The following is a 13,195-nucleotide window of genomic DNA, read 5'->3' as shown; positions in this document are numbered from 1 at the left end:
CCTCCCATCCCCCGAGGGGTGGGGACACTGACGCTGGGGGAGGGGACACTGACCCTGGGGGAGACGCTGCCTCCCATCCCCCGGGGGTGGGGACACTGACCCTGGGGGAGACTCTGCCTCCCAATCCCCGGGGGTGGGGACACTGACCCTGGGGGAGACTCTGCCTCCTGTCCCCCGGGGGTGGGCACACTGACCCTGGGGGAGACTCTGCCTCCCATCCCCCGGGAGGTGAGGACACTGACCCTGGGGGAGACTCTGCCTCCCATCCCCCGGGGGGTGAGGACACTGACCCTGGGGGAGAGTCTGTCTCCCATCCCCCGGGGGGTGGGGACACTGACCCTGGGGGAGACTCTGCCTCCCATCCCCCGAGGGGTGGGGACACTGACGCTGGGGGAGGGGACACTGACCCTGGGGGAGACGCTGCCTCCCATCCCCAGGGGTGGGGACACTGACCCTGGGGGAGACTCTGCCTCCCATCCCCCGGGGGTGGGGACACTGACCCTGGGGGAGACTCTGCCTCCCATCTCCCGGGGGTGGGGCCACTGACCCTGGGGGAGACTCGGCCTCCCGTCCCCGGGGGTGGGGACACTGACCCTGGGGGAGACTCTGCCTCCCTTTCCCTGGGGGGGGTGGGGACACTGACCCTGGGGAGACTCTGCCTCCCGTCCCCTGGGGGGTGGGGACACTGACCCTGGGGGAGACTCTGCCTCCCGTCCCCCGGGGGAGGGGACACTGACCCTGGGGGAGACTCTGCCTCCCATCTCCCGGGGGTGGGGACACTGACCCTGGGGGAGACTCGGCCTCCCATCCCCCGGGGGGTGGGGACACTGACCCTGGGGGAGATTCGGCCTCCCATCCCCCGGGGGGTGGGGACACTGACCCTGGGGGAGACTCGGCCTCCCGTCAACTTGGGGGTGGGGACACTGACCCTGGGGGAGACTCTGCCTCCCAATCCCCGGGGGTGGGGACACTGACCCTGGGGGAGACTCTGCCTCCCATCCCCCGGGGGTGGGGACACTGACCCTGGGGGAGACGCTGCCTCCCGTCCCCCGGGGGTGGGGCACTGACCCTGGGGGAGAATCTGCTTTCCATCCCCCGGGGGGTGGGGACACTGACCCTGGGGGAGACTCTGCCTCCCATCCCCCGGGGGGTGAGGACACTGACCCTGGGGGAGAGTCTGTCTCCCATCCCCCGGGGGGTGGGGACACTGACCCTGGGGGAGACTCTGCCTCCCATCCCCCGAGGGGTGGGGACACTGACGCTGGGGGAGGGGACACTGACCCTGGGGGAGACGCTGCCTCCCATCCCCAGGGGGTGGGGACACTGACCCTGGGGGAGACTCGGCCTCCCGTCCCCGGGGGTGGGGACACTGACCCTGGGGGAGACTCTGCCTCCCTTTCCCCGGGGGGGTGGGGACACTGACCCTGGGGAGACTCTGCCTCCCGTCCCCTGGGGGGTGGGGACACTGACCCTGGGGGAGACTCTGCCTCCAGTCCCCCGGGGGTGGGGACACTGACCCTGGGGGAGACTCTGCCTCCCAATCCCCGGGGGTGGGGACACTGACCCTGGGGGAGACTCTGCCTCCTGTCCCCCGGGGGTGGGGACACTGACCCTGGGGGAGACTCTGCCTCCCATCTCCCGGGGGTGGGGACACTGACCCTGGGGGAGACTCGGCCTCCCATCCCCCGGGGTGTGGGGACACTGACCCTGGGGGAGATTCGGCCTCCCATCCCCCGGGGGGTGGGGACACTGACCCTGGGGGAGACTCGGCCTCCCGTCAACTTGGGGGTGGGGACACTGACCCTGGGGGAGAATCTGCTTTCCATCCCCCGGGGGGTGGGGACACTGACCCTGGGGGAGACTCTGCCTCCCAATCCCCGGGGGTGGGGACACTGACCCTGGGGGAGACTCTGCCTCCCATCCCCCGGGGGTGGGGACACTGACCCTGGGGGAGACGCTGCCTCCCGTCCCCCGGGGGTGGGGACACTGACCCTGGGGGAGGCGCTGCCTCCCATCCCCTGGGGGGTGAGGACACTGACCCTGGGGGAGAATCTGCTTTCCATCCCCCGGGGGGTGGGGACACTGACCCTGGGGGAGACTCTGCCTCCCATCCCCCGGGGGGTGAGGACACTGACCCTGGGGGAGAGTCTGTCTCCCATCCCCCGGGGGGTGGGGACACTGACCCTGGGGGAGACTCTGCCTCCCATCCCCCGAGGGGTGGGGACACTGACGCTGGGGGAGACTCTGCCTCCCATCTCCCGGGGGTGGGGACACTGACCCTGGGGGAGACTCGGCCTCCCGTCCCCGGGGGTGGGGACACTGACCCTGGGGGAGACTCTGCCTCCCGTCCCCCGGGGGGGTGGGGACACTGACCCTGGGGAGACTCTGCCTCCTGTCCCCTGGGGGGTGGGGACACTGACCCTGGGGGAGACTCTGCCTCCCGTCCCCCGGGGGAGGGGACACTGACCCTGGGGGAGACTCTGCCTCCCGTCCCCCGGGGGTGGGGACACTGACCCTGGGGGAGACTCTGCCTCCCAATCCCCAGGGGTGGGGACACTGACCCTGGGGGAGACTCTGCCTCCTGTCCCCCGGGGGTGGGGACACTGACCCTGGGGGAGACTCTGCCTCCCATCTCCCGGGGGTGGGGACACTGACCCTGGGGGAGACTCGGCCTCCCATCCCCCGGGGGGTGGGGACACTGACCCTGGGGGAGACTCGGCCTCCCATCCCCCGGGGGGTGGGGACACTGACCCTGGGGGAGACTCGGCCTCCCGTCAACTTGGGGGTGGGGACACTGACCCTGGGGGAGACTCTGCCTCCCGTCCCCCGGGGGGGTGGGGACACTGACCCAGGGGAGACTCTGCCTCCCGTCCCCTGGGGGGTGGGGACACTGACCCTGGGGGAGACTCTGCCTCCCGTCCCCTGGGGGGTGGGGACACTGACCCTGGGGAGACTCTGCCTCCCATCCCCCGGGGGAGGGGACACTGACCCTGGGGGAGACTCTGCCTCCCAATCCCCGGGGGTGGGGACACTGACCCTGGGGGAGACTCTGCCTCCTGTCCCCCGGGGGTGGGCACACTGACCCTGGGGGAGACTCTGCCTCCCATCCCCCGGGGGGTGAGGACACTGACCCTGGGGGAGAATCTGCTTTCCATCCCCCGGGGGGTGGGGACACTGACCCTGGGGGAGACTCTGCCTCCCATCCCCCGGGGGGTGAGGACACTGACCCTGGGGGAGAGTCTGTCTCCCATCCCCCGGGGGGTGGGGACACTGACCCTGGGGGAGACTCTGCCTCCCATCCCCCGAGGGGTGGGGACACTGACGCTGGGGGAGGGGACATTGACCCTGGGGGAGACGCTGCCTCCCATCCCCAGGGGGTGGGGACACTGACCCTGGGGGAGACTCTGCCTCCCATCCCCCGGGGGTGGGGACACTGACCCTGGGGGAGACTCTGCCTCCCATCTCCCGGGGGTGGGGACACTGACCCTGGGGGAGACTCGGCCTCCCGTCCCCGGGGGTGGGGACACTGACCCTGGGGGAGACTCTGCCTCCCTTTCCCTGGGGGGGGTGGGGACACTGACCCTGGGGAGACTCTGCCTCCTGTCCCCTGGGGGGTGGGGACACTGACCCTGGGGGAGACTCTGCCTCCCGTCCCCCGGGGGAGGGGACACTGACCCTGGGGGAGACTCTGCCTCCCGTCCCCCGGGGGTGGGGACACTGACCCTGGGGGAGACTCTGCCACCCAATCCCCGGGGGTGGGGACACTGACCCTGGGGGAGACTCTGCCTCCTGTCCCCCGGGGGTGGGGACACTGACCCTGGGGGAGACTCTGCCTCCCATCTCCCGGGGGTGGGGACACTGACCCTGGGGGAGACTCGGCCTCCCATCCCCCGGGGGGTGGGGACACTGACCCTGGGGGAGATTCGGCCTCCCATCCCCCGGGGGGTGGGGACACTGACCCTGGGGGAGACTCGGCCTCCCGTCAACTTGGGGGTGGGGACACTGACCCTGGGGGAGACTCTGCCTCCCAATCCCCGGGGGTGGGGACACTGACCCTGGGGGAGACTCTGCCTCCCATCCCCCGGGGGTGGGGACACTGACCCTGGGGGAGACGCTGCCTCCCGTCCCCCGGGGGTGGGGCACTGACCCTGGGGGAGAATCTGCTTTCCATCCCCCGGGGGGTGGGGACACTGACCCTGGGGGAGACTCTGCCTCCCATCCCCCGGGGGGTGAGGACACTGACCCTGGGGGAGAGTCTGTCTCCCATCCCCCGGGGGGTGGGGACACTGACCCTGGGGGAGACTCTGCCTCCCATCCCCCGAGGGGTGGGGACACTGACGCTGGGGGAGGGGACACTGACCCTGGGGGAGACGCTGCCTCCCATCCCCAGGGGGTGGGGACACTGACCCTGGGGGAGACTCGGCCTCCCGTCCCCGGGGGTGGGGACACTGACCCTGGGGGAGACTCTGCCTCCCTTTCCCCGGGGGGGTGGGGACACTGACCCTGGGGAGACTCTGCCTCCCGTCCCCTGGGGGTGGAGACACTGACCCTGGGGGAGACTCTGCCTCCCGTCCCCCGGGGGAGGGGACACTGACCCTGGGGGAGACTCTGCCTCCCGTCCCCCGGGGGTGGGGACACTGACCCTGGGGGAGACTCTGCCTCCCAATCCCCGGGGGTGGGGACACTGACCCTGGGGGAGACTCTGCCTCCTGTCCCCCGGGGGTGGGGACACTGACCCTGGGGGAGACTCTGCCTCCCATCTCCCGGGGGTGGGGACACTGACCCTGGGCGAGACTCGGCCTCCCATCCCCCAGGGGGTGGGGACACTGACCCTGGGGGAGATTCGGCCTCCCATCCCCCGGGGGGTGGGGACACTGACCCTGGGGGAGACTCGGCCTCCCGTCAACTTGGGGGTGGGGACACTGACCCTGGGGGAGAATCTGCTTTCCATCCCCCGGGGGGTGGGGTCACTGACCCTGGGGGAGACTCTGCCTCCCGTCCTCCGGGGGGGTGGGGACACTGACCCTGGGGTAGACTCTGCCACCCGTCCCCCGGGGGGGTTGGGTCACTGACCCAGGGGAGACTCTGCCTCCCGTCCCCTGGGGGGTGGGGACACTGACCCTGGGGGAGGCGCTGCCTCCCATCCCCCGGGGGGTGAGGACACTGACCCTGGGGGAGAATCTGCTTTCCATCCCCCGGGGGGTGGGGACACTGACCCTGGGGGAGACTCTGCCTCCCATCCCCCGGGGGGTGAGGACACTGACCCTGGGGGAGAGTCTGTCTCCCATCCCCCGGGGGGTGGGGACACTGACCCTGGGGGAGACTCTGCCTCCCATCCCCCGAGGGGTGGGGACACTGACGCTGGGGGAGACTCTGCCTCCCATCTCCCGGGGGTGGGGACACTGACCCTGGGGGAGACTCGGCCTCCCGTCCCCGGGGGTGGGGACACTGACCCTGGGGAGACTCTGCCTTCCGTCCCCTGGGGGGTGGGGACACTGACCCTGGGGGAGACTCTGCCTCCCGTCCCCCGGGGGAGGGGACACTGACCCTGGGGGAGACTCTGCCTCCTGTCCCCCGGGGGTGGGGACACTGACCCTGGGGGAGACTCTGCCTCCCATCTCCCGGGGGTGGGGACACTGACCCTGGGGGAGACTCTGCCTCCTGTCCCCCGGGGGTGGGGACACTGACCCTGGGGGAGACTCTGCCTCCCATCTCCCGGGGGTGGGGACACTGACCCTGGGGGAGACTCGGCCTCCAATCCCCCAGGGGGTGGGGACACTGACCCTGGGGGAGACTCGGCCTCCCGTCAACTTGGGGGTGGGGACACTGACCCTGGGGGAGACTCTGCCTCCCGTCCCCCGGGGGGGTGGGGACACTGACCCTGGGGTAGACTCTGCCACCCGTCCCCCGGGGGGGTTGGGTCACTGACCCAGGGGAGACTCTGCCTCCCGTCCCCTGGGGGGTGGGGACACTGACCCTGGGGGAGGCGCTGCCTCCCATCCCCCGGGGGGTGAGGATACTGACCCTGGGGGAGAATCTGCTTTCCATCCCCCGGGGGGTGGGGACACTGACCCTGGGGGAGACTCTGCCTCCCATCCCCCGGGGGGTGAGGACACTGACCCTGGGGGAGAGTCTGTCTCCCATCCCCCGGGGGGTGGGGACACTGACCCTGGGGGAGACTCTGCCTCCCATCCCCCGAGGGGTGGGGACACTGACGCTGGGGGAGACTCTGCCTCCCATCTCCCGGGGGTGGGGACACTGACCCTGGGGGAGACTCGGCCTCCCGTCCCCGGGGGTGGGGACACTGACCCTGGGGAGACTCTGCCTCCCGTCCCCCGGGGGGGTGGGGACACTGACCCTGGGGAGACTCTGCCTCCCGTCCCCTGGGGGGTGGGGACACTGACCCTGGGGGAGACTCTGCCTCCCGTCCCCCGGGGGAGGGGACACTGACCCTGGGGGAGACTCTGCCTCCCAATCCCCGGGGGTGGGGACACTGACCCTGGGGGAGACTCTGCCTCCCATCCCCCGGGGGTGGGGACACTGACCCTGGGGGAGATGCTGCCTCCCGTCCCCCGGGGGTGGGGACACTGACCCTGGGGGAGGCGCTGCCTCCCATCCCCTGGGGGGTGAGGACACTGACCCTGGGGGAGAATCTGCTTTCCATCCCCCGGGGGGTGGGGACACTGACCCTGGGGGAGACTCTGCCTCCCATCCCCCGGGGGGTGAGGACACTGACCCTGGGGGAGAGTCTGTCTCCCATCCCCCGGGGGGTGGGGACACTGACCCTGGGGGAGACTCTGCCTCCCATCCCCCGAGGGGTGGGGACACTGACGCTGGGGGAGACTCTGCCTCCCATCTCCCGGGGGTGGGGACACTGACCCTGGGGGAGACTCGGCCTCCCGTCCCCGGGGGTGGGGACACTGACCCTGGGGGAGACTCTGCCTCCCGTCCCCCGGGGGGGTGGGGACACTGACCCTGGGGAGACTCTGCCTCCTGTCCCCTGGGGGGTGGGGACACTGACCCTGGGGGAGACTCTGCCTCCCGTCCCCCGGGGGAGGGGACACTGACCCTGGGGGAGACTCTGCCTCCCGTCCCCCGGGGGTGGGGACACTGACCCTGGGGGAGACTCTGCCTCCCAATCCCCAGGGGTGGGGACACTGACCCTGGGGGAGACTCTGCCTCCTGTCCCCCGGGGGTGGGGACACTGACCCTGGGGGAGACTCTGCCTCCCATCTCCCGGGGGTGGGGACACTGACCCTGGGGGAGACTCGGCCTCCCATCCCCCGGGGGGTGGGGACACTGACCCTGGGGGAGACTCGGCCTCCCATCCCCCGGGGGGTGGGGACACTGACCCTGGGGGAGACTCGGCCTCCCGTCAACTTGGGGGTGGGGACACTGACGCAGGGGAGACTCTGCCTCCCGTCCCCCGGGGGGGTGGGGACACTGACCCTGGGGTAGACTCTGCCACCCGTCCCCCGGGGGGGTTGGGTCACTGACCCAGGGGAGACTCTGCCTCCCGTCCCCTGGGGGGTGGGGACACTGACCCTGGGGGAGACTCTGCCTCCCGTCCCCTGGGGGGTGGGGACACTGACCCTGGGGAGACTCTGCCTCCCATCCCCCGGGGGAGGGGACACTGACCCTGGGGGAGACTCTGCCTCCCAATCCCCGGGGGTGGGGACACTGACCCTGGGGGAGACTCTGCCTCCTGTCCCCCGGGGGTGGGCACACTGACCCTGGGGGAGACTCTGCCTCCCATCCCCCGGGGGGTGAGGACACTGACCCTGGGGGAGAATCTGCTTTCCATCCCCCGGGGGGTGGGGACACTGACCCTGGGGGAGACTCTGCCTCCCATCCCCCGGGGGGTGAGGACACTGACCCTGGGGGAGAGTCTGTCTCCCATCCCCCGGGGGGTGGGGACACTGACCCTGGGGGAGACTCTGCCTCCCATCCCCCGAGGGGTGGGGACACTGACGCTGGGGGAGGGGACATTGACCCTGGGGGAGACGCTGCCTCCCATCCCCAGGGGGTGGGGACACTGACCCTGGGGGAGACTCTGCCTCCCATCCCCCGGGGGTGGGGACACTGACCCTGGGGGAGACTCTGCCTCCCATCTCCCGGGGGTGGGGACACTGACCCTGGGGGAGACTCGGCCTCCCGTCCCCGGGGGTGGGGACACTGACCCTGGGGGAGACTCTGCCTCCCTTTCCCTGGGGGGGGTGGGGACACTGACCCTGGGGAGACTCTGCCTCCTGTCCCCTGGAGGGTGGGGACACTGACCCTGGGGGAGACTCTGCCTCCCGTCCCCCGGGGGAGGGGACACTGACCCTGGGGGAGACTCTGCCTCCCGTCCCCCGGGGGTGGGGACACTGACCCTGGGGGAGACTCTGCCACCCAATCCCCGGGGGTGGGGACACTGACCCTGGGGGAGACTCTGCCTCCTGTCCCCCGGGGGTGGGGACACTGACCCTGGGGGAGACTCTGCCTCCCATCTCCCGGGGGTGGGGACACTGACCCTGGGGGAGACTCGGCCTCCCATCCCCTGGGGGGTGGGGACACTGACCCTGGGGGAGATTCGGCCTCCCATCCCCCGGGGGGTGGGGACACAGACCCTGGGGGAGACTCGGCCTCCCGTCAACTTGGGGGTGGGGACACTGACCCTGGGGGAGACTCTGCCTCCCAATCCCCGGGGGTGGGGACACTGACCCTGGGGGAGACTCTGCCTCCCATCCCCCGGGGGGTGAGGACACTGACCCTGGGGGAGAGTCTGTCTCCCATCCCCCGGGGGGTGGGGACACTGACCCTGGGGGAGACTCTGCCTCCCATCCCCCGAGGGGTGGGGACACTGACGCTGGGGGAGGGGACACTGACCCTGGGGGAGACGCTGCCTCCCATCCCCAGGGGGTGGGGACACTGACCCTGGGGGAGACTCGGCCTCCCGTCCCCGGGGGTGGGGACACTGACACTGGGGGAGACTCTGCCTCCCTTTCCCCGGGGGGGTGGGGACACTGACCCTGGGGAGACTCTGCCTCCCGTCCCCTGGGGGGTGGGGACACTGACCCTGGGGGAGACTCTGCCTCCCGTCCCCCGGGGGAGGGGACACTGACCCTGGGGGAGACTCTGCCTCCCGTCCCCCGGGGGTGGGGACACTGACCCTGGGGGAGACTCTGCCTCCCAATCCCCGGGGGTGGGGACACTGACCCTGGGGGAGACTCTGCCTCCTGTCCCCCGGGGGTGGGGACACTGACCCTGGGGGAGACTCTGCCTCCCATCTCCCGGGGGTGGGGACACTGACCCTGGGGGAGACTCGGCCTCCCATCCCCCAGGGGGTGGGGACACTGACCCTGGGGGAGATTCGGCCTCCCATCCCCCGGGGGGTGGGGACACTGACCCTGGGGGAGAATCTGCTTTCCATCCCCCGGGGGGTGGGGACACTGACCCTGGGGGAGACTCTGCCTCCCGTCCCCCGGGGGGGTGGGGACACTGACCCTGGGGGAGACTCGGCCTCCCATCCCCCGGGGGGTGGGGACACTGACCCTGGGGGAGACTCGGCCTCCCGTCAACTTGGGGGTGGGGACACTGACCCTGGGGGAGACTCTGCCTCCCGTCCCCCGGGGGGGTGGGGACACTGACCCTGGGGGAGAATCTGCTTTCCATCCCCCGGGGGGTGGGGACACTGACCCTGGGGGAGATTCTGCTTTCCATCCCCCGGGGGGTGGGGACACTGACCCTGGGGGAGATTCTGCCTCCCATCCCCCGGGGGGTGAGGACACTGACCCTGGGGGAGAATCTGCTTTCCATCCCCCGGGGGGTGGGGACACTGACCCTGGGGGAGATTCTGCCTCCCATCCCCCGGGGGGTGAGGACACTGACCCTGGGGGAGAGTCTGTCTCCTATCCCCCGGGGGGTGGGGACACTGACCCTGGGGGAGACTCTGCCTCCCATCCCCCGAGGGGTGGGGACACTGACGCTGGGGGAGACTCTGCCTCCCATCTCCCGGGGGTGGGGACACTGACCCTGGGGGAGACTCGGCCTCCCGTCCCCGGGGGTGGGGACACTGACCCTGGGGAGACTCTGCCTTCCGTCCCCTGGGGGGTGGGGACACTGACCCTGGGGGAGACTCTGCCTCCCGTCCCCCGGGGGAGGGGACACTGACCCTGGGGGAGACTCTGCCTCCTGTCCCCCGGGGGTGGGGACACTGACCCTGGGGGAGACTCTGCCTCCCATCTCCCGGGGGTGGGGACACTGACCCTGGGGGAGACTCGGCCTCCCATCCCCCGGGGGGTGGGGACACTGACCCTGGGGGAGACTCGGCCTCCCATCCCCCGGGGGGTGGGGACACTGACCCTGGGGGAGACTCGGCCTCCCGTCAACTTGGGGGTGGGGACACTGACCCTGGGGGAGACTCTGCCTCCCGTCCCCCGGGGGGGTGGGGACACTGACCCTGGGGTAGACTCTGCCACCCGTCCCCCGGGGGGGTTGGGTCACTGACCCAGGGGAGACTCTGCCTCCCGTCCCCTGGGGGGTGGGGACACTGACCCTGGGGGAGGCGCTGCCTCCCATCCCCCGGGGGGTGAGGACACTGACCCTGGGGGAGAATCTGCTTTCCATCCCCCGGGGGGTGGGGACACTGACCCTGGGGGAGACTCTGCCTCCCATCCCCCGGGGGGTGAGGACACTGACCCTGGGGGAGAGTCTGTCTCCCATCCCCCGGGGGGTGGGGACACTGACCCTGGGGGAGACTCTGCCTCCCATCCCCCGAGGGGTGGGGACACTGACCCTGGGGGAGACTCGGCCTCCCGTCCCCGGGGGTGGGGACACTGACCCTGGGGGAGACTCTGCCTCCCGTCCCCCGGGGGGGTGGGGACACTGACACTGGGGAGACTCTGCCTCCCGTCCCCTGGGGGGTGGAGACACTGACCCTGGGGGAGACTCTGCCTCCCGTCCCCCGGGGGAGGGGACACTGACCCTGGGGGAGACTCTGCCTCCTGTCCCCCGGGGGTGGGGTCACTGACCCTGGGGGAGACTCTGCCTCCCATCTCCCGGGGGTGGGGACACTGACCCTGGGGGAGACTCGGCCTCCCATCCCCCGGGGGGTGGGGACACTGACCCTGGGGGAGACTCGGCCTCCCATCCCCCGGGGGGTGGGGACACTGACCCTGGGGGAGACTCGGCCTCCCGTCAACTTGGGGGTGGGGACACTGACCCTGGGGGAGACTCTGCCTCCCGTCCCCCGGGGGGGTGGGGACACTGACCCTGGGGTAGACTCTGCCACCCGTCCCCCGGGGGGCTTGGGTCACTGACCCAGGGGAGACTCTGCCTCCCGTCCCCTGGGGGGTGGGGACACTGACCCTGGGGGAGACTCTGCCTTCCGTCCCCCGGGGGGGTGGGGACACTGACCCTGGGGGAGACTCTGCCTCCCGTCCCCTGGGGGGTGGGGACACTGACCCTGGGGAGACTCTGCCTCCCATCCCCCGGGGGAGGGGACACTGACCCTGGGGGAGACTCTGCCTCCCAATCCCCGGGGGTGGGGACACTGACCCTGGGGGAGACTCTGCCTCCTGTCCCCCGGGGGTGGGCACACTGACCCTGGGGGAGACTCTGCCTCCCATCCCCCAGGGGGTGAGGACACTGACCCTGGGGGAGAATCTGCTTTCCATCCCCCGGGGGGTGGGGACACTGACCCTGGTGGAGACTCTGCCTCCCATCCCCCGGGGGGTGAGGACACTGACCCTGGGGGAGAGTCTGTCTCCCATCCCCCGGGGGGTGGGGACACTGACCCTGGGGGAGACTCTGCCTCCCATCCCCCGAGGGGTGGGGACACTGACGCTGGGGGAGTGGACATTGACCCTGGGGGAGACGCTGCCTCCCATCCCCAGGGGGTGGCGACACTGACCCTGGGGGAGACTCTGCCTCCCATCCCCCGGGGGTGGGGACACTGACCCTGGGGGAGACTCTGCCTCCCATCTCCCGGGGGTGGGGACACTGACCCTGGGGGAGACTCGGCCTCCCGTCCCCGGGGGTGGGGACACTGACCCTGGGGGAGACTCTGCCTCCCGTCCCCCGGGGTAGGGGACACTGACCCTGGGGGAGACTCTGCCTCCCGTCCCCCGGGGGTGGGGACACTGACCCTGGGGGAGACTCTGCCTCCCAATCCCCGGGGGTGGGGACACTGACCCTGGGGGAGACTCTGCCTCCCGTCCCCCGGGGGGGTGGGGACACTGACCCTGGGGAGACTCTGCCTCCTGTCCCCTGGGGGGTGGGGACACTGACCCTGGGGGAGACTCTGCCTCCCGTCCCCCGGGGTAGGGGACACTGACCCTGGGGGAGACTCTGCCTCCCGTCCCCCGGGGGTGGGGACACTGACCCTGGGGGAGACTCTGCCTCCCAATCCCCGGGGGTGGGGACACTGACCCTGGGGGAGACTCTGCCTCCTGTCCCCCTGGGGTGGGGACACTGACCCTGGGGGAGACTCTGCCTCCCATCTCCCGGGGGTGGGGACACTGACCCTGGGGGAGACTCGGCCTCCCATCCCCCGGGGGGTGGGGACACTGACCCTGGGGGAGATTCGGCCTCCCATCCCCCGGGGGGTGGGGACACTGACCCTGGGGGAGACTCGGCCTCCCGTCAACTTGGGGGTGGGGACACTGACCCTGGGGGAGACTCTGCCTCCCAATCCCCTGGGGTGGGGACACTGACCCTGGGGGAGACTCTGCCTCCCATCCCCCGGGGGTGGGGACACTGACCCTGGGGGAGACGCTGCCTCCCGTCCCCCGGGGGTGGGGCACTGACCCTGGGGGAGAATCTGCTTTCCATCCCCCGGGGTGTGGGGACACTGACCCTGGGGGAGACTCTGCCTCCCATCCCCCGGGGGGTGAGGACACTGACCCTGGGGGAGAGTCTGTCTCCCATCCCCCGGGGGGTGGGGACACTGACCCTGGGGGAGACTCTCCCTCCCATCCCCCGAGGGGTGGGGACACTGACGCTGGGGGAGGGGACACTGACCCTGGGGGAGACGCTGCCTCCCTTCCCCAGGGGGTGGGGACACTGACCCTGGGGGAGACTCGGCCTCCCGTCCCCGGGGGTGGGGACACTGACCCTGGGGGAGACTCTGCCTCCCTTTCCCCGGGGGGGGGGTGGGGACACTGACCCTGGGGAGACTCTGCCTCCCATCCCCTGGGGGGTGGGGACACTGACC

This window comes from Heptranchias perlo, chromosome 28 (genome assembly GCF_035084215.1).
Source record: "Heptranchias perlo isolate sHepPer1 chromosome 28, sHepPer1.hap1, whole genome shotgun sequence".
NCBI classification, from domain to species: Eukaryota; Metazoa; Chordata; class Chondrichthyes; order Hexanchiformes; family Hexanchidae; genus Heptranchias; species Heptranchias perlo.
The sequence above is the reverse complement of the archived record's forward strand: the minus strand, read 5'-3'. Positions refer to the sequence as shown.